General features: G+C 36.1%; 1 long non-coding RNA gene across 1 annotated transcript; it reads left to right on the top strand.

Annotated features, from left to right (window-relative positions):
* The first annotated feature begins 13,344 nt into the window (after positions 1-13,344).
* LOC141716744 (uncharacterized) lies at positions 13,345-16,593 on the top strand. Its single transcript, XR_012573335.1, has 4 exons — positions 13,345-13,565; positions 13,687-13,764; positions 14,618-14,662; positions 16,542-16,593. It is a non-coding gene; the product is annotated as an uncharacterized LOC141716744 (long non-coding RNA).
* Positions 16,594-22,860: the final 6,267 nt, after the last annotated feature.

Below are 22,860 nucleotides of genomic sequence, written 5' to 3'. Positions count from 1 at the left end.
AAAGCTGAAGATTGAAGTTCAAGTGATAGAAGGTAACAAAGAGCAATTATATGAAATCACTTTTCAGCCAGAATTGGTGAAAAGAATAACAAGGTGTCAAGATGAGGTTATGAAACAAGGATTGGATAATTTGACTCGAGAAGAAGGTTATACTCAAAGAGATAACAAAGGTATGTTCAGGTTTTCCTCAAGAATATGGATCCCCAATGTGACTAAAATGAAGAATAAGATCTTACGAGAAGCTCATAATTCTAGGTTCTCTGTTCACCCGGGGAGTACTAACATGTATCAGGACCTGAAGAAGAACTTCTGGTGGCTAGGAATGAAGAAGGAGATTGCGGATTGGGTCAGCAAATATCATGTGTGTCAGATGGTAAAGGCAGAACATCAAAGGCCAAGTGAATTGTTGCAGCCTTTGGAGATTCCACAGTGGAAATGGGAAGAGATTGCAATGGATTTCGTAGTAGGATTGCCAAAGACATAGTCAAATCATGATGTTATCTGGGTAATTATTGACATATTGACCAAGTCAGCACATTTCCTCCCTATCAATGAAAGATATTCTTTGGAAAAGTTGGTTAAAATGTATTTGGATGAAATAGTAACCAAGCATGGAGTTCCCGTCTCCATCGTATCATACCGAGACCCAAGATTCAACTCAAGATTTTGGACTAAGTTTCAAGAGTGTTTGGGAACTAAGTTAAACATGAGCACTGCTTATCATCCTCAGATAGATGGCCAAAGTGAGAGAACAATTTAAACAATAGAAGATATGTTAAGGGTTTGTGCTTTGGATTTCAAGGAAAACTGGGATGATCACCTACCGTTGATTGAGTTTTCTTATAACAACAACTATCATGCTAGCATCAGAATGCCACCTTATGAAGCTTTATATGGACGTAAATGTAGATCACCATTGTATTGGGATGGAGGAGGAGAAAAGAAAGTGTTAGGACCTGAGTTAGTACTGCAGACTAAGGTTGCAGTAGCACTGATTCAGAAAAGGTTGGAAGCCGCCCAAAATAGACAGAGGAAGAATGCAGAGTTACATCGAAAGGATATGAATTTTGAGATAGGGTCATTGGTATTGTTGAAAGTATCACCGTTGAAAGGGTTGGTTCGATTTGGACAGAAAGGTAAGCTCAGCCCAAGGTGTATTGGGCCTTTTGAATTTTTGAAGCAAATAGGGAATGTCGCGTACGAAATAGCGTTACCTCCACAATTGTAGCATATTCATAATGTGTTCAATGTATCCATGTTGAAGCAGTATATCCCTGATTTGAATCAAGTAATTGAGTATGAACCGATCGAGCTTCAGTCAGATTTGTCCTAGGTGGAATGACCAATCCAGATATTAGATCGTAAGGAGCGTGTACTCAGAAATAAATCTATTCTTATAGCTAAAGTATTTTTAAGAAACCCTAGGGTAGAAGAGTCTACCTGGGAGTTAGAGTCAGATATGCTTGACAAATATCCTCACTTGTTTAATTAGTTAAGATTCTGGGGAAAGAATCTTTTTAGGGGGGAAGGATATAATGACTCGTTTATTTTTATAATATTTAAATATGTAATTATTGCGTAATTAATTAAATAAAGAAATGTATATTAATTTTGATATATATGCTTTATTTACTACCATTTATATGTGATTGTTGGGTTGCTTGGCCTATCCGTATGATTGTTTGTTGAACCACATTATTTTTGTTTCGCTTATAAAAATGGTTTTATGGAAAATTTATTTTCAAAAATATTTGGATTGTCTTTAAAATTGTTTTTATGATTTCATAATTTCAATAATTATTTTTGGGATTTTATAAAATTTAGAAATCAATATTTCATTAATTATTTCTCTTTAAATGATTTTCTGATTGCATTTAATTCCAGAATCTCTCAAAAATTACGAAACTCATATTTTATTAAGTTTTTAATATTCCGAGAATTTTAAAATTATTTTGGAAATTTTCGGGATTAAAGTTACCCGTGCGTTGTTTCATTTATTCGTTAAATGCGGGTACGGGTTGCGTTTCAAAAATAGCTTAAAAATTATAAAAATTTTATTTTAGTAACTTCAAATTATTTGTGATATTTTAAGACTATTACAAAAAAATTCCGATCAATTTTCATGTGCAGCTTTACGTCTTTAATTACGGTTCTATGACAGAATCGGGTTTATAAAATGAAATTGATACGTGGCAGTTCCTTAGCATTCCTGTTTCCACGTGTTAGCAGCTCATGAAACAAAAAAAGAAAAGAAAAGAACAACCCCCCTTTTGTTCTTCATCGACTTCGGTTGTAATCTCTTTGTACTCTCTTTATCTTTCTCATTATCTTTCTTTTTCTCTACTCTCTTCCTCTTTCCTCTCTTTTCTCTCCGGTCTCTCCTCATTCTCTCTCTTTCTCGGCTCCGTCACCGCTCTGTTCTTCCGGTAATTACTTTTTTCGGCCGCCTTTTTTTGTTCCGGTTGCCTGACTTTGAATTAATCATGTGATGTATATATATATGTGTGTGTGTACATGTGTGTGATTGTGTGTGTGATTGTGGGTGTGTGTGTGTGTGGCGCCTGGTGGCGCGTGTGTGCAGCGCGTAGGCGCGTGTGTGCAGCGCGTAGGCGCGTGTGACTGTGCTTGTGTTGTTGCTGTTGATTGTGTTGTGGTTCGAATATTTTTAAAATTAATTTTATTAGTTTATTTTTCTGCAGGATAATTATTTTGAATTTGTGATAAGAATATTTCATGCGGAAAATATTTTAAATAATCGGCGAAGTTTCGCGTTGGAAACCCGGGAATTAATCGGGTACCCGCGAAATTTTTCCGCCGTCCGCGGTCACTTTTTACGAGCGGACGGTGGATGGTGATGACTTGTATCTGAGTCGTAGTGGATCATAAATTGTGAATTTGGTTTGTTGGGAATTAACGTCGATTGATGTTTTGATGGGCAGGTCTATAAATAAAGGAGTCGCTATCCAAATTTTCTGAAAATTACTGTTAGATATGAATCGAGTATGTATCTAGATAAATACAAATCAAACCTTAATTGTTACGTGTATTATTATTGTGTGTACAATATTATGTGAATATGTTCGAGTCGGGAATCGTTATCGTTGAGTCTTTGTAAGAACCCTAATTTTTGTAATATTTTAAATTTTCTGTGAATAGTAACTTGAGCTAATTAAGTAATACGTATGGGGATCATCATTAAATGAATAGTGGAATTTTGAGAATCCGAGATCATATTCTTGTTTATCGAGGAAAATAAGTGAATGTAAAAGCCGACGGAATTTGAAGATTCACAATTATACTACGTGTTTTCGTATCCGTAAAGAATGGCGTAGAACCGGGAATATTACGTGAAATAAATAATATATCAAGGTATTTCTATGATCAAGAGAAGGAATGGAATTGGTTATAGGATTATAAGCGATAAAAGAAATCGCTACGAAACAAGTCGTTATACGTGGAAACTATCGGAATGGAACGACGATTGCATTTACGATAAATAAACGAATGAGAAATTAAATCCCATGCAAGTTGGCCATGCATAACCAAGTCCTAACTAGTAGTTAGGAGTGTAACTAGATGATTAGAAGCTAACTAGAATAGTTAGTGGAATAGTGTTGAATAGTGATGGGAGACAAACAAGTACACAAGCCATACTTCTCCCTTTTCTCACTTCACCACACAATCAAACCAACCCATACCTTTGCCAAATTATTTTCAAATCTGCTGCATACATCCCATATATTCATTATACACTCCCACACTTTAGCCACAAAAGAAAACAACCACTTTTCCCTCACTTAAAGCTCTCCCATTTTTCATTCCAGCAGTTCGGATTTTCTGAGCAAGGGAGAAAGAAAAATTCATAACTCAAAATATACTCATTCAAATATCATGAAATTTTTACCATAGCTTCTCTATATCATGGGTAAGCTTCGTACCAAATTTCAGCCTCAAATTAATATTTTTCAATTTTATAAAAATGTTTGAATGAGGTGCTGAAAGGTAACTCCGAAATTTTAACTTGTTTCTTGGTTTTGTTTCTTAAGGATCTAGCCCTTCTAAGTGTTTTTTAAGAAAACCAAGCCTCAATAATCCTAGAACTAACCTTCCTAGTATCCAAGAAGGTATAACTTTCAACCCTTTAAGGTTTTATGGTTGGATTTAAGAGTTATGTTTGTTGTAGTGTTAAGATCCAAAGGATTGTGTTTGTTTGAGTTTGTATTGATTATGTTCTTGCTAAAGACTTGAGATGTTGAGTTGTAATCCATGTATGTGGTACTAGATAGAGCATATAAGGTTCATGTGGGTGGATCTTGAGAAGTACTTGTGTTTATGATGGTTATAGGTAGTGATTGTGTTAAGATCAAGTAGTAGAAATTGAGTTTGGGCATTCTTGCACTTGATCTGTTTTCTGCAAGACATTCGGCCATGAAAATGGTTAAAATTTGAGGCCATGACTAGATAGATATTGTTTTATAGTTTCTATACATGTGTAGATCATCATGAGGAGATTTACGGTTTAGGAGTTATGGTCGTTTTAGTGTAAAACATTTCTGCGATTAGCCAACTGCACTTAAGTCCACTTGCATGGTGATTTTGAAGGACTTAAAATAATTTTGAGATTCTGGAAAAATTATGAAAAATGGATATGACAGTAGAGAAGACTGTCCAAAAAGAATCTTGGGAAAATATTAAATTTTCGATTTTATAAAAATATTTTGGTAAAGCGAGCGCAAGCGAGAAACGCATAAAAAACCTAGTTTTGACGAACATTTTCTCACGTTCGAGCTTAAAACTCGAAATGGACTTTCTAAAGCGAACGATCGATTTCAAAACCCGACCATGTTATAAAGTGAGAATATAAGTGTTGAGAATGTGACGATCGGAGATTCGTTATACTTGAGTAGTTGCGAAAGTTGCTTAATAAAAGCGAGACGTTAATCGCGTACTAACTTAGACCGTTGGTTTTTGTTTATAGATCGCCAACCAAACACCAGAGACCATACCACTTCGATTACTCGAGGCAAGTTTTCAAAACCCTATCTCATACTGTCCATGCTATATATATACTGTTGTGATATTGATGCCATGATTTACAGTTCAAATATATATATGCTTGTCTATGATATCAATGCATACGAATTATGCGATTGTTTACGAAAACAAATTTCGTTTTACACGAGTATGAGAAGTTGAAACGTATTTCAAATATAATATATGATAATGGGAGTTGAAGATATTTTAATAATGATTTAATTCCGGAGAGAGCCGGACGCGAAAGATTTCTATTTCGATAAATAAAGTACGTTCGCGTAATATATATATCAAGCGAACGATTGAGATTTTGACTTAAACTTCGAGAAATATTGGTTTATTCATTTAAGGGACACCCTTACTTGATTGATTATTTTATAAAGCGATATTTAAGGGATTATTAAATATCCAGAAAGTATTTAAAAATATACTGAATAGTTTATAAATAATTTCACGTTATTTAATAAAGATTTAACTATTCAAAGAGCAATTATAGGATACCAAATCATGTTTTGATTATTTGATTAAGGTGTCTCCATTCGTTGGACCTTATTCACAAAATATTTTGTATTTAAGGTTTTTATTAATTCATTGAACCTTAATTAGAAATACTTTGTACTTAAGATTTTATCAATTCATTAAATCCCTCTTATATAATTATGAGACCTTAGATATTTAATATCTTCGGACTTCTAAAAACTTATTTAAAAATAGACATAATTCCCAAAGGTACTTTCTAAATTATTCAAAACTCTTGAAAGAGATTAATCATTTGAAACGTATCAAAACCTTAGGGAACTTAGTCTTGAAGCATAAGAGTTTTGCTTCCTCGTTCAATAAAGAACAAGTGAGTAATATACGTGTCACCCTACTACAGATAGGGATTTGAAAATGATTTTAAATTCAAAAATCCGACAACTCCCAAAGATCAATTGAGTTAAAAGTGATGAATAAAATATCTTATTTACAGGTCAACTTTTAACGACCTATTCCTTCGAAAAAGGATTTTGAGCAAAAGATATAACTGTTTTGGGACTGGAATGTGGCCTGCCCGGCACAGAGTGGTATCGGGCAGTGACCAGGCACGGAGTGGCGCATTATGCAAGTGCGGAGTGGTGCATTGTACGGTTATATGGTCTATGTGACCATTGACTTTCGGACTTGCACGACAATGGGCAACCACCGTGTAGTGTCTTGATGAGCCCAAAGGCGGGTAGGTTTGTATTCCTTCTACTAGTAGAGAAAATTTCGTATTCGGCTGATCACCGATACGTGGTTTATTCCAGTATAGTCCCTTTCTTCCATTTTGGAAAAACTGTTGTGAAATATACAACAGATAGCCGATAAGGCTGAGTTTTAAACAAGGATATTGATGAATATATATCAAATCCATTTGAGAAATCTGCTGATAAGGCTGAGTTTAAATAAGGATGTTGATGATTATATATCAAATCCATTTGAGAAATCTGCCGATAAGGCTGAGTTTAAATAAGGATGTTGATGATTATATATCAAATCCATTTGAGAAATCTGCCAATAAGGCTGAGTTTTAAATTGGGATGTTGATGAATATATATCACACCCATTTGAGAATCTTGGTTCGAGTAACATCTTGAGATTTTGAAATAAAATGAGTACGAGTATAAAATGATTTTGAGAAAGAGATGAATACAAGTATTCAGTGGATATACTATTGTAGTTGATTTTGAGAATATTATAAATTTGATAAGCATATAAACTTTCAGAACGCTTTGGAGATACAAAGTTTAATTATTGGTTTTATTTATCCTTACATACTTAATTATGGGGATATATACCTTGCTGAGCTTTAATGCTCACCCTTGCTTTTATATATCATATCACAACAGACTACCAGCATGGATCAGACCAGGACTGCTGTCCGTAGGCGGGTAAGGAACGCTCGTGAGTTCCGTAGGCTTTTTGTGCGCCAGCCCCGTCAGGTAGATAAGTGGAAATGATTTATTTGATAATGTTTCCAAGCATATAACCTGTGTGTATGTGAGTTTGAATAAAAGGTCGAGTAATATTGTGAAAAGAGAATTATTTAATTAATAAGTGATCGTAACGACCCGAATTCACGACCTTGGATTTGGGGGTGTTACAGAAATGGTATCAGAGCCAAAGGTTATAAGTTTTGGAAGCAGTAAGAGTAAAATGGGTAGACTGAGGATCTAAAAGTTAACAAAACTCTCATCGAGTTCGTAGTCGGATTACTATGGAGTAGTCGCGACGGTAGTACCCAAGGGGACCTTAGCCTTAAGAGTTGAGGCATTGGTTGAGTTATTAACAGTCGATTGAAAAGCCAACATGAAGGGAAGAGAATGAGTTGTAGCACTCAGAGAAAAGATTGCTAAGAGTTATATGCGAAAGAGAGTCCATTGGTTGAGCCAATAGAGTTTGTTGATGGACTACCAGGAGTTATGTTGAAGTGTTTATGTGAAGTGTTATACGGAAATTGATGGAATCGTTTAAGATCGACATAATGAGGAAAGGAGAAAATTGTACATGATTTTTTTTATAATGTTGATATAGAATTGGAGCTAAGTCTCCGGAGAAAGCGGGATGAAGACGATACCCCAATACCATAGGTTGATTGGAAAACCCGAGTCTTGCCACTCATAGCTCTTTATAGAGTGTCCTTGAGGAGACATATTAGGCAAGAATCAAGATGCTTAATTCTTTTACTATTAAGGTTATTACGTTACCTGAATTGGTTGAAAGTATTGTTCCGATAATAAGGGTTCAATACATGACGAACAGTGATTCTACCAAGAAGGGTATTCGCTATACCATTGAGGAATCTATGTCCTATAAGGAAGATTTTAGCGTGTCCCAAGATGAGAATGCTATGCGATAATACGAAATCATTTCATCTGTTAAGCCATTATGGTTCGACACGGAAAGCGAGAATCGACAGAATAATTTCTGAAAAGTTTCATGCTCCTGCAATCAACGCAGCAAGCTCCGAACTACTGGAGGAGAAGACCAATAAGTCTGACGCAGAATTCCAAGAGTGGGATGTCACTAGGAGCTACGTGTATATTCTCGGCAGGATGTCGTCTTTTGTTAACGCATCAAATCAGGTGCGTGGGCACAACGTTGCAAGTAACTAAAGAGGAATGAAGAATATATTTGTGACAAAGTGAGTTATTAAGCGACTTTAACATAATGAGTAGAGACGCGAATAATGTTATATTGGTGATCTTTTATAATAGCATAACGATGCCACCCCGACATATTGGGAAACTAGAGCAAACCCTGCTGAATTGGTAAACCAAAATAACCAAGAACACGAGGAAGTCGAATATAATGAATTCGGCTTAGAGGATTACAATGAAGAAGAAACTATGGATACTAACGAGGGGGAAGGCCAGAGAGGAAACCCCATGGACCAAATTATGAATCTTCTTCGAGAGAATTTAAATTGTCACCCTCAACCCAGGTGGATCATGTTCCAGTTACTAATGTCTTTAAGGCCTTTAAGTGGTCAAAACTCCCAGAAATTTCAAGGGACTGCTAACCTATTGAGTCCAGAGCTTGGCTGAAAGAAATGGAAAAGAGCTTTGAGATAGTGCCCATAGAAGAGACGCAAAAGACTGTGTTCACCAGTTATATGTTAAAAAGGAGAAGCAAATTATTAGTGGGAACCTAAAGGAACCCTGGAGACTGATATGATTATCACATGGGGAAAAGTATTTCCCAGGTTTATGGAGGCTCAGATGGGGTTGAAGTTTCTAGAGATTAAGTAAGATAAGATGTCAGTGGCTGTGTACAAAGCCAAATTTATTGAACTGTCGAGATTCGTGCCGGAGTTTGTGAACACGAAAGAGAAAAAGGCGAGGAGATTTCAGCAAGGGCTGAAACAATGGATTCAGGATCGAGTGTCATTACTTGAGATAATAGACTATGTGCAAAAAGGCCTCGATTGTAGAGGCAGAGAGTGAGCAAAGTCAAAAAGAGGAAGAGAGCAAGAAGAGGAGTTCGGAAGCCAAGGCAGCAGAGCGATAAACAGAAGTTTCCGATTAGGACTGAGAGGGGAGTGGTGTCCCAACCCGCAGTGGGTACCAGGTTCGCCACTACCATAGCTGGCGGAAATAGCTTTAGCAAACCGGTAAGCAAGAGTATCGCCCAGGGAGGTGGTCAATATAAGACTACGTTTCATAACCAGTTTCGGTCACCCCTACCGGATCATAAGTCATGTGGGGAGAAACATCCCGGGGTATGTAATTGGGAAAATAGCTACTGAGGTGCTTTAATTGCAACCAACTAGGACATTATTCTAGCAACTGCCCCAACCCAGCTAGGGCGTGATAGCAGGTAACCTTTTACTCAATTTGGTTACTGCAAATATTCTGTTTAATTCTGAAGCAACTAAGTATTTTATATTGTGAGATTTTTGGCCAAGTTAAAACTTAATGTGATTCCAACGTGAGAATTATTGCGAATAGAAATAGTGAATCGAGAGGTTGTTCCAATTAATGAGATTCATCTAATCTGCAAGTGGGAACTAGGAGGGAAGGACTTTAAGTTGGACTTAATTCCTTTCAGGCTGAGAGAATTTGGTGTGGTCTTAAAAATGGATTGGTTGTCGAGCAATGGTGCTCAGATTGATTATAAAGGAAAGAAAGTTAAAATCTGAATGCCTAACGACAAGAAAATTGTGATTAAGGGTCAGCGTCAGACCCAAATTTTTTTTAATATTGCTCAAGCAAAGCAATTATTAAGGAAAGATAGCAAAGCGTATTTAGCATACGTGGCGGGTACCAAGAGAGAAGCCCCGATGTATGTGACATACCTATTGTTCACGAGTTTGAGGATGTGTTTTCCAAAGACCTTTCAGGATTATCACCTGACCGAGAGATAGAGTTCGCTATCGAATTAGCATCAGGAACGGCATCAGTTTCAAAAAGCCCCATATAGGCTAGCCCCGGTTGAAATGAAAGAATTGACTTCACAGTTGCAAGAACTGTTGAATAAAGGAATGATGAGACCTAATGTGTCACCATGAGGCATACCAATGTTGTTTGTCAAAAAGAAGGACGGTAGTATGCGATTGTGCACATAGTATAGGGAACTGAATAAGCTGACTATTAAGAACAGATACCCTCTCTTTAGAATTGACGATTCATTTGACCAACTTGAAGGAGTGGTACACTTTTTGAAAATCGATCTAAGAATGGGATATCACCAACTGAAGATTAAAACAGGGGACAAATACCGTATTTCGCACGAGGTATGGACATTATGAGTTCTTGGTGACGTCGTTCGGGCTAAAGAATGCCCCAGTAGCTTTCATGGACTTTGTGAATCGAGTGTTTAAAAAGTATTTGGACGTGTGCGTCATTATTTTTTTATTGATAATATTTTAGTCTATTCTAAAACGGAAGAAGAACATGCGGAATATCTGAGGATAGTGGTAGAAGCATTGAGAAGAGAAAAGTTGTTTGCCAAATTCTCAAGGCACAAATTCTGGCAAAATGAAGTTCAGATCTTAGGACAATTGATGAGCAGTGAAGGAGTGTTAATTGACCCTACCAATGTTAAGGCAGTATTCCAATGAGAAAGAATAACCACACCTACGGAAGTAGGAACTTTTTGGGAATTAACCAGTTTTATGAGAGGTTCGTACGGGATTTTGCTAAGATATTAGGACCTTTGATTAGGCCTACTTGCAAAACGGAAAAGTTTGTGTGGAATGAAAAATGTGAGGAAAGTTTTCAGGAATTGAAAAGAAGTTTGGTATCAGCCCTCGTGCTGGCATTGCCCGATGGAAAGGGTGATTTTGTGATCTATAGTGATGCGTCACATAAAGGATTATAATGCATGCTCATGTGGCATGGGAAAATGGTTGCTTATGCCTCACGGCAGCTGAAGGAATATGAAGTAAGATACCCTACTCATGAATTAGAATTAGCAGTAATAGTTTTGCTTTGAAAAATTGGAGACAATATCCATACAGAGAAAATTGTGAGATCTACACTGACCATAAGAGCCTTAAGTATATATTTACTCAGAAAGAACTCAACAGGAGACAGAGGAGATGGTTAGAGTTAATGAAAGACTATGTTGGTGAGATTTTATATCACCCAGGGAAGGCCAATGTGGTGGACGATGCCCTTAGTAGTAAAGAGAGACTCAAGATGTTGACAACGCCGGAGGAACTAGTGAGAGAACTCGAGGAGATGGAGATAGAGGTGAAGTCACTGGTAAAGGGACTGATGGACTAATTGAGATCAAATTAGAACTGGAATTGTTAGAAAAGATGGGACATTATCAGGAAGAGAAGACGAATGAAGAGCGAGAATCTTTGACTGAGAAGAAGTCAAATATGAGAAAGATGAGAAGGGAATTATGAGGTATGCGAACCGGATTTGGATTCCGAATGTTCGAGAATTAAAAGATGAAATTTTATGCGAAGGACATAATTCTAGATATTCAATTCATCCTGGAGGTACCAAGATGTACCGAGATCCAAAGGAATATTATTGATGACCCAACATGAAAAGAGACGTGGCCAATTGGGTCAGTAAGTGTTTGACCTGTTAAAGAGTGAAGGTGGAACATCAGCGACCGAGGGGACTCCTACAACCCTTAGGAATTCCGATGTGAAAGTGGGAACAAATAGCCATGGATTCTGTGGTAGGATTTCCCCGAGCTAAGGCTAACCGTGATGCAATATGAGTAATTATATATCGACTGACCAAGTCAGCATACTTTCTTCCAATCAAGAAAACCTACATGGTGGATAGATTAGCAGAGCTATACATCAAGGAAATTGTGATAAGACATGGAGTCTCTGTAGCTATCGTATCTGACAGAGATCCCCGATTCAACTCCAGATTTTTTTGAGGAGCTTTCAAGAATGCTTATGAACCAAACTGAATGTGAGTATTGTATACCATCCCCAAACCGATGGACAAAGTGAGTGAATCATTCAGACATTGGAGTACATTTTGAGAAATTTTGTAATTGATTTTTAAGGTTATTGAGATGAACACCTATCTTTGATAGAGTTTGCCTACAATCATAGTTATCATGCGAGTATAGAAATGCCCCCACATGAGGCGCTGTATGGTCGGAGGTGCCATTCACCCTTGTACTGGGATGAAGTTGGTGAAAGAAAGTTACTAGGTCCCGACTTGGTGTAAAGAACGAGGGACATAGTTGAGTTGATCAGAGGATGCTTAGCGGCAGCCCAAGACCGACAACGTAAATATGCCGACTTAGCACGAAAAGACAGAGAGTATGAAGTGGGTGACCAGGTATTTTTGAAAGTGTCACCATGGGAAGGACTGATGAGATTTGGAAAGAAAGGGAAGTTGAGTTCCCGATATATGGGTCCTTTGAGATTTTGTGACAAATAGAACCGTGGCATACGAATTGGCTTTACCTCTAAACCTTGAACAGGTTCATAGTGTTTTTCATGTGCCAATGTTGAGAAAGTATAATGCGGATACCAAGAATATAGTGAAACATGAGTAAGTACTAGATCTGTCCTACATTGAGCAACCAGTTGAAATCATTGGTTGAAAAGAGCAAGTACTCAGGGACAAGAGTGTCAAGCTATTCAGATTCTTATTGAGACATCCCAAGGTCGAGGAGTCGACTTGGGAATTAGAGAGCCACCTGCGAGAAAGGTACCCCCATCTATTTGTGAGTTGATTCCGGGACGGAATCCTTTTAAGGGGGGGAGACTGTAAGAACCCTGATTTTTGTAATATTTTAAAACTTCTGTGAATAGTAACTTGAGCTAATTAAGTAATACGTATGGGGATCATCATTAAATGAATAGTGGAATTTTGAGAATCCGAGATCATATTCTTGTTTATCGAGGAAAATAAGTGAATGTAAAAGCCGACGGAATTCGAAGATTCACAATTATACTACGTGTTTTCGTATCCGTAAAGAATGGCGTAGAACCGGGAATACTACATGAAATAAATAATATATCAAGGTATTTCTATGATCAAGAGAAGGAATGGAATTGGTTATAGGATTATAAGCGATAAAAGAAATCGCTACGAAACAAGTCGTTATACGTGGAAACTATCGGAATGGAACGACGATTGCATTTACGATAAATAAACGAATGAGAAATTAAATCCCATGCAAGTTGGCCATGCATAACCAAGTCCTAACTAGTAGTTAGGAGTGTAACTAGATGATTAGAAGCTAACTAGAATAATTAGTGGAATAGTGTTGAATAGTGATGGGAGACAAACAAGTACACAAGCCATACTTCTCCCTTTTCTCACTTCACCACACAATCAAACCAACCCATACCTTTGCCAAATTATTGTCAAATCTGCTGCATACATCCCATATATTCATTATACACTCCCACACTTTAGCCACAAAAGAAAACAACCACTTTTCCCTCACTTAAAGCTCTCCCATTTTTCATTCCAGCAGTTCGGATTTTCTGAGCAAGGGAGAAAGAAAAATTCATAACTCAAAATATACTCATTCAAATATCATGAAATTTTTACCATAGCTTCTCTATATCATGGGTAAGCTTCGTACCAAATTTCAGCCTCAAATTAATATTTTTCAATTTTATAAAAATGTTTGAATGAGGTACTGAAAGGTAACTCCGAAATTTTAACTTGTTTCTTGGTTTTGTTTCTTAAGGATCTAGCCCTTCTAAGTGTTTTCTAAGAAAACCAAGCCTCAATAATCCTAGCACTAACCTTCCTAGTATCCAAGAAGGTATAACTTTCAACCCTTTAAGGTTTTATGGTTGGATTTAAGAGTTATGTTTGTTGTAGTGTTAAGATCCAAAGGATTGTGTTTGTTTGAGTTTGTATTGATTATGTTCTTGCTAAAGACTTGAGATGTTGAGTTGTAATCCATGTATGTGGTACTAGATAGAGCATATAAGGTTCATGTGGGTGGATCTTGAGAAGTACTTGTGTTTATGATGGTTATAGGTAGTGATTGTGTTAAGATCAAGTAGTAGAAATTGAGTTTGGGCATTCTTGCACTTGATCTATTTTCTGCAAGACATTCGGCCATGAAAATGGTTAAAATTTGAGGCCATGACTAGATAGATATTGTTTTATAGTTTCTATACATGTGTAGAACATCATGAGGAGATTTATGGTTTAGGAGTTATGGTCGTTTTAGTGTAAAACATTTTTGCGATTAGCCAACTACACTTAAGTCCACTTGCATGGTGATTTTGAAGGACTTAAAATAATTTTGAGATTCTGGAAAAATTATGAAAAATGGATATGACAGTAGAGAAGACTGTCCAAAAAGAATCTTGGGAAAATATTATTTTTCGATTTTATAAAAATATTTTGGTAAAGCGAGCGCAAGCGAGAAACGCATAAAAAACCTAGTTTTGACGAACATTTTCTCACGTTCGAGCTTAAAACTCGAAATGGACTTTCTAAAGGGAACGATCGATTTCAAAACCCGACCATGTTATAAAGTGAGAATATAAGTGTTGAGAATGTGACGATCGGAGATTCGTTATACTTGAGTAGTTGCGAAAGTTGCTTAATAAAAGCGAGACGTTAATCGCGTACTAACTTAGACCGTTGGTTTTTGTTTATAGATCGCCAACCAAACACCAGAGACCATACCACTTCGATTACTCGAGGCAAGTTTTCGAAACCCTATCTCATACTATCCATGCTATATATATACTGTTGTGATATTGATGCCATGATTTACAGTTCAAATATATATATGCTTGTCTATGATATCAATGCATACGAATTATGCGATTGTTTACGAAAACAAATTTCATTTTACACGAGTATGAGAAGTTGAAACGTATTCCAAATATAATATATGATAATGGGAGTTAAAGATATTTTAATAACGATTTAATTCCGAAGAGAGCCGGACGCGAAAGATTTCTATTTCGATAAACAAAGTACGTTCGCGTAATATATATATCAAGCGAACGATTGAGATTTTGACTTAAACTTCGAGAAATATTGGTTTATTCATTTAAGGGACACCCTTACTTGATTGATTATTTTATAAAGCGATATTTAAGGGATTATTAAATATCCAGAAAGTATTTAAAAATATACTGAATAGTTTATAAATAATTTCACGTTATTTAATAAAGATTTAACTATTCAAAGAGCAATTATAGGATACCAAATCATGTTTTGATTATTTGATTAAGGTGTCTCCATTCGTTGGACCTTATTCACAAAATATTTTGTATTTAAGGTTTTTATTAATTCATTGAACCTTAATTAGAAATACTTTGTACTTAAGATTTTATCAATTCATTAAATCCCTCTTATATAATTATGAGACCTTAGATATTTAATATCTTCGGACTTCTAAAAACTTATTTAAAAATAGACATAATTCCCAAAGGTACTTTCTAAATTATTCAAAACTCTTGAAAGAGATTAATCATTTGAAACGTATCAAAACCTTAGGGAACTTAGTCTTGAAGCATAATAGTTTTGCTTCCTCGTTCAATAAAGAACAAGTGAGTAATATACGTGTCACCCTACTACAGATAGGGATTTGAAAATGATTTTAAATTCAAAAATCCGACAACTCCCAAAGATCAATTGAGTTAAAAGTGATGAATAAAACATCTTATTTACAGGTCAACTTTTAACGACCTATTCCTTCAAAAAAGGATTTTGAGCAAAAGATATAACTGTTTTGGGACTGGAATGTGGCCTGCCCGGCACAGAGTGGTATCGGGCAGTGACCAGGCGTGGAGTGGCGCATTATGCAAGCGCGGAGTGGTGCATTGTACGGTTATATGGTCTATGTGACCATTGACTTTCGAACTTGCACGGCAATGGGCAACCACCGTGTAGTGTCTTGATGAGCCCAAAGGCGGCTAGGTTTGTATTCCTTCTACTAGTAGAGAAAATTTCGTATTCGGCTGATCACCGATACGTGGTTTATTCCAGTATAGTCCCTTTCTTCCATTTTGGAAAAACTGTTATGAAATATACAACAGATAGCCGATAAGGCTGAGTTTTAAACAAGGATATTGATGAATATATATCAAATCCATTTGAGAAATCTGCTGATAAGGCTGAGTTTAAATAAGGATGTTGATGATTATATATCAAATCCATTTGAGAAATCTGCCGATAAGGCTGAGTTTAAATAAGGATGTTGATGATTATATATCAAATCCATTTGAGAAATCTGCCAATAAGGCTGAGTTTTAAATTGGGATGTTGATGAATATATATCACACCCATTTGAGAATCTTGGTTCGAGTAACATCTTGAGATTTTGAAATAAAATGAGTACGAGTATAAAATGATTTTGAGAAAGAGATGAATACAAGTATTCAGTGGATATACTATTGTAGTTGATTTTGAGAATATTATAAATTTGATAAGCATATAAACTTTCAGAACGCTTTGGAGATACAAAGTTTAATTATTGGTTTTATTTATCCTTACATACTTAATTATGGGGATATATACCTTGTTGAGCTTTAATGCTCACCCTTGCTTTTATATATCATATCACAACAGACTACCAGCATGGATCAGACCAGGACTGTTGTCCGTAGGCGGGTAAGGAACGCTCGTGAGTTCCGTAGGCTTTTTGTGCGCCAGCCCCGTCAGGTAGATAAGTGGAAATGATTTATTTGATAATGTTTCCAAGCATATAACCTGTGTGTATGTGAGTTTGAATAAAAGGTCGAGTAATATTGTGAAAAGAGAATTATTTAATTAATAAGTGATCGTAACGACCCGAATTCACGACCTTGGATTTGGGGGTGTTACAGTCTTTATCTAGCGAGGATATATCAAGTATAACTGGTCATCTAACCTAGGTTGTCTCGATTCTGTAGGTTCAAGGTGAAGGACCCAGTAGTTAGAGTCGGTTTAGAGTCAAGCCAATATTAGTGTAAAGCTTCGCAAGGCAAGTACCCCTAAACAAATCTTTTATAGTTCAGTATATATGAATAATTGTTGATTTTACGTACTAGAACAGAACATTTTAAGTTGCGTATCCCCCATGTTTAAATATGTTTTATTAACTTACGTTTTGGGGGAAAAGTAACTTCTGAAAATGCCTATCTCTAGATTGTGATTAAAATTGGAAAGGTTTTGGAAAACATGTTGTAATATAACTGTTAAAAAGAGATAGGTATAATTGATTTTGGAAACTGGATAAAAATGGATCAGATATTGGATGGTTGCGTAAGATGCCCGTAACGGCCCAGCGGGTTTGCGTAAGTGGCTAAGTCAGTTGCGCGCCCTATTTAAACCGCTTAGTCCACCGTGAAAGAGACCTAGCTAATCTCTGAGTTCCGAAATAGGTTGTGGTGGGATGGACTGATCAACTATCCCTAGGATTTGTCCAATTATATATCTGGTTTTGATTTAGAAGTTCCAGTAACGGAACAAATGGTTTTGTGATCCCCGTAATGGGACAGATGATTTATGGTTCCTATAGTGGAACAATAGTTTTGGAAATGAAAATAACATGCTAAAATTGGACTCTTGTATTTATGCACAACACACGACTGATGATATTGTTTTACAGAGCATGCTAGTTTTGATATCCAGTTTATACCTGTTTTACTTATTTTCGTTATACGAGTTATAAGTTCCTATACTGTTTGTATATACACTGCTCTACTTGTTATTCATATAGTGGTACTGTTGAGCAATTGATTGCTCATCCTTGCAGCTTTTTTTTATTTATATATTGCAGATGTCTAGAAGACCAGACAGATAATGGAAGAATAGGGTATCAGCCCCCTCCGGTCCCGGCTCCTCTGAGGTAGTTTGTATCGGACCATGAGGTCTGATGAGTTGCTCTAATAAGTTAGAGTGTCGGGTTGTGGAATAAATTAGTTGTAGTGTTGTAACCTAAATAATACTTGAATCTATATCAGATCTTGGTTTGGGGTCGTGTTTATATAATAATGTTTAATTAGTTATTTATATTTTGGTTTGTTATATTTTAGTGATGTCAACCCCTTACCCCGGGGTTGAGGCCGTCACATCCTTTCTCTCTTTCCTTCTGTATTTGTTCACTTCATGCCTCTACAATTGTTGCCTTTTACACCAGAGTGGCATAGTCCTTAAGCTCAAAGATTACCACCTTATTCTGAATTAACCGTTTCAATCCCTGCTGAAATCTCCTAGCTTTCTTTTCCTCAGTGTTCACAAACTCTGACACAAACCTTGATAACTCTGTAAATTTAGCCTCGTACGCTGCTACGGATAAGTTATTCTGCTTTAGCTCCAGGAACTTGAGCTCAATTTGGTTCTCCATAAACCTTGGAAAGTACTTCCCCAGAAATAATTGACCGAACCTTTCCCAAGTTATGATATCATCAGTCTCCATATTTTTCTTGGCCTCCCACCAATAGTTGGCCTCTCCCTTCAGAAGGTAAGTAGCAAATATAGTCTTCTGTGCCTCATCAATACTCAGAATCTCAAAGGATTTCTCCATTTCCTTCAACCATGCTCTTCCCTCAACTGGGTCAGCTGATCCATGGAACTCAGAGGGCTTAAGATAATTTAATGCCATGAAAGAGTTTGTCACAACATTATTATTCCCTTAGGGTATTGGATTTGGGTTACGCTCTAGGTTATGTCTAAGTAGGTGAATAAAGTGTGCCCCATGGGATCCATGCCCGGGTTCCCTCCCTGTTGTTCAAATCTAGTTCCCTCTTTCTCATCCTCTACTTCAAATTCACCAACATTAAAAGTTTCCTCTTCTTCTCTTTAATAGGAGTCCTCCTATTCATTATAATCTTCATCTTCCTCTTCACTGTGTTCTTGGTTTCTCTCATCTTGGTTATGGCTCCCTGGTCCCCAAACCCAGGGTTTGCCCTACTTCCAATTCTTCATGGTGGCATATTGCTGATAATTTTTGAAAAATTTAACGTTAGGTCACAATTATACATATAAGGTTGTACCATGTACAATCGCTATAATATTGGAGAATGAATCTCACAGTTCTATATAGATATGACAACTTTAGTCGCAAGCAGCGCATACAATAATAAGAATAAAATAGTGATCTCATTATCAAAGAACTAAACTGAACTGAAAGGAAACAAACATATACATGGTACTCGAACTACATAACCCGATCCTGTCAAAAGTACAACAGTCCTACCACATCTGGTCAAAAGTGTAATACATTAGTCGATCCATCTAGTCAGAAAATGGATAACTATATACTAGTGAAACTATCCCGGAAAATCGACACTCTACTACGGGCATCTGCAACTAGAAGACTAGACTAATACATCACCATCTCTGAATCAGACACGAGAGCGGGTCAACTCCCATACTCTCCCCATCGTACGCTGTTGTGGATATGTTGTGAACTTGATGATTTCATTAACAAAACACCTTAGTAGATTTTACTTAGTGAAAAATGTAGCACTCGATGGATAAGGAATATAGTCCCGACGGATGACTCAATATAGTCCCGACGGATGATTTATTATCCACCGAGTGAGTAGGTTGTGTAATAATGAGTCTGTAGCACATTTCTGCATACACCTTGTTTAGATTCCGTAGTAGCACTCAAGTCATGTTGACTTTAATGAGATATGCAGAATAGGTTGATTAATTATACATAGATGATGTCTTGTAATTCTGCATAAATGAAATGAAGTCAAGTGCCAGATAGCTACCCGACGGATAAACAACAATGCCACTCGACGGATGATCAATAAGGCAACCCAACGGATGATCATGTACCCGATGGATAATCAATTCAAACATCTGTTGACAGTGACAACACAGTTACATGCGTCGAGTGTATGTAAAAGGAAGGTGGAAGCATGTTCAACTGGGTTTTAGAGAACAAAGAAGCATTGCCATTTCCATTCTATTATGAAGATATTCAAAGATGCTGGAATAGAGTAATGAAGTAGCATAGTATTAGACTTTGTTGTGTACTTGATGATTTCATTAACAAAACACCTTGGTAGATTTTACTTAGTGAAAAATGTAGCACTCGACGGATAAGGATTATAGTCCCGACGGATAACTTAATATAGTCCCGACGAATGATGATTTATTATCCATCGAGTGAGTATCTTATGTAACAATAAGTCTATAGCACATTTCTGCATACACATTATTTAGATATCTCAAGGGAACACCAAAACTTGGCATTTGGTACCCTAGAGATTCTGGTTTTGATCTAACTGGTTATTCAGATGTAGATTATGCAGGTTATAGAATTGATAGAAAAAGTACAACAGGAGCCTTCCAATTTCTAGGAAACAAGCTTGTGTCCTGGTTCAGTAAAAAGCAAAATTCAGTTTCTACTTCTACAGCTGAAGCTGGATATATTGCTGCTGGAAGTTGATGTGCAAAAATTTGTGGATGAAAAACCAATTGCTAGACTATGGTTTGCAAGTTGAAAGGATTCCCATTTTCTGTGATAACACAAGTGCAATCGTCATCACTGAAAATCCAGTACAGCATGAAACGAATATGTCCTAAGTCCAATCATGTATTAGGATTTAGGAATAACTTTTTATGTAATCTGTTTTGATTTCATTGATATTAATAAAAGACTTTTTTTGTTTTTATTACGGGCTCTATCTATTTAAGTGTTTAAATAAGATATACCATAGTTTAGAGTAAAGCTTTTTATGGATTATGATGAGATCATAATAGTGAGACCTAAAAGATGATAACTCTAAACTTAAATAGTTCCTGATCATAGGATTACTAACTGGTAATTAATAATCCGCAAAGATCGGTACATACTATGCTTGCTTCATTATGAAGGATGTCTGTTCTCATAGACATTTGTGTGGTGACACTATAGCTAGTATGTAGGTGCTTATTATAGAATAAGTTCACTGAACATGACTCGCACAGCTGAACAACTGATGGAGTTCACTCACGTGTCAGCAGTTGTTCACATAGTGATAGTTGTATAAGTATCCTTAGACTTGAGGTCATCATAGTCATCTTGTGTACACTGAACTATGCTTTGGTTTAGTTCTTAGTCTCCAGGGACAATTATTAGGGCTCTACTGGGTATAGGAATTTGTACACGAAGCTAGTGTATGATCAATAAAGGATCTACCCCTTCCAGTGAAGGAAGCGAATGTTCAAGGCTGATCCACTTATGCTAGTTCAGGAATCTCTGGCCAGAGTGAATGAAATTAGAAAGGAGTTTCTAATTTGCATAGAACTAAGCATAGTAAATGGTAAGCAAGTGATTAAATTAGATAGGCTTGACACAAGATCCATGCCTTGTATTTAATCAGGACATTGTAGGGTAGAAGGAGTTTATTGTACGGTAACTATTCACTGAATATGTTCTTGGTATTCTAAGCAGTGAATTCGTATTATCCGGATAGTCGCGATATGCTGAGAAGTATCCCTCACGATGTAGAATAAATATGATTAAATAATTAATCATATTTAATAAATTAGAGAATTTATATAAATAATGATAAAATAGTTTTATTATTATTTATTTCTACTACAGGCTTAATATTGAACCTACAGGGTCACACCATAAAAAGAGAATGATTTAATGGTGGAGGAATTAATTAATAATGGCTGATAATTATTTATTTATGAAATAAATAATTAATTGGCAAATTTAATAATTGATTAAATGAGATTTAATTGATTATAAATTAATTAAGAAAAGTTCTTAATATTATTAATTAAGAATTTAATTTTTGGAAATTAAATCAAGAGAGAGAATTATTTCTAAAGTGTTTAGAAAAAGGATTAATAATTAAAAGGTGTTTTAATTATTAATGAGAATAATAAATGGGTTAATAATAATAATATTTTATGGGAAAATTTCAGCTGAAAATTTTGCCTATAAATATACTATTATAAACCCTATTTTTATTCAAACCCAAAAGTTTTTAGAAAACCTAATTCTCTCCACCTCCTCCTCCTCCTCCTTAACGTCGTTTTTCTTGGTGGATACCGGTGGAGTACTTCATGTTTGAGGAGCAGCTGCTAAGGATCTCCGATCGTTGCTTTTGGATCGCTATTAAAGGTTAGTAATCGATTCATATGTTTTAATCACGATTTATATGCTTTTATTTGGATTTTATATGTTTAAAAAGTGTTTTACCATGCCTCCGCTACGATATAAATCCATCAATGTTATCAGAGCATAGGTTGTATGCATATAGATCTGTGGTAAAAATTTCAGAATTTTATGTGCTTGTATGAATTAATTATGATTTTTACAAGTTATATTTTGGATTAATTATGTCTGATGAGAAATCGTTTCTCAGAATAATTTTGAATATTGATCTGGGTTCTAAAAGTGTTATAGATCGTCTGGGTATTTTTTTCATAATTTTATGATGTATAAATTTTTTATTATGAATTTTTGAAGATCTTGTAATTAAATTCGTAATTAAATAATCATGTATATATATATATAAATTGTTAGTATGTATGTATATATCTGCATCTGTTGAATGTGCTGCAGTTGAAAAGAAAGGCACATGTGATGTGCTGCTGTGTCAGGTACGGCGCACGGAATTCCGTGCGAGAATAGTCGGCGGCGAATGCGTTACACCCTGTGGCGCATTCGCGGAATGCGTTACACCTTTTAATGGCTTAAAAGGGTTATAACGCATCACCGGAATGCGTTACAGAGCTAGTAACGCGTTCTTGTAATGCGTTGCAGCCCATCTGTTATTTTTAAATTTGATTTCTGGGAGTTTCGTAACTCCGTTTTGGGCGTGCAATATATCGTTGGATTCGTTTTTCCAAGACGGATCTAATGGAGTGATCAAATTTTAGTTTATATAAAAGTTTTGAACTGTTTATATTTCCGAAAGTGTTTTAAAGCTGTTTTTAACTGTTTTAA

This window comes from Apium graveolens, chromosome 4, assembly GCF_009905375.1.
Source record: "Apium graveolens cultivar Ventura chromosome 4, ASM990537v1, whole genome shotgun sequence".
Taxonomy (NCBI): Eukaryota; Viridiplantae; Streptophyta; class Magnoliopsida; order Apiales; family Apiaceae; genus Apium; species Apium graveolens.
Note: the sequence above shows the minus strand (reverse complement) of the source record. Positions and strands in the feature narration are given on the sequence as shown.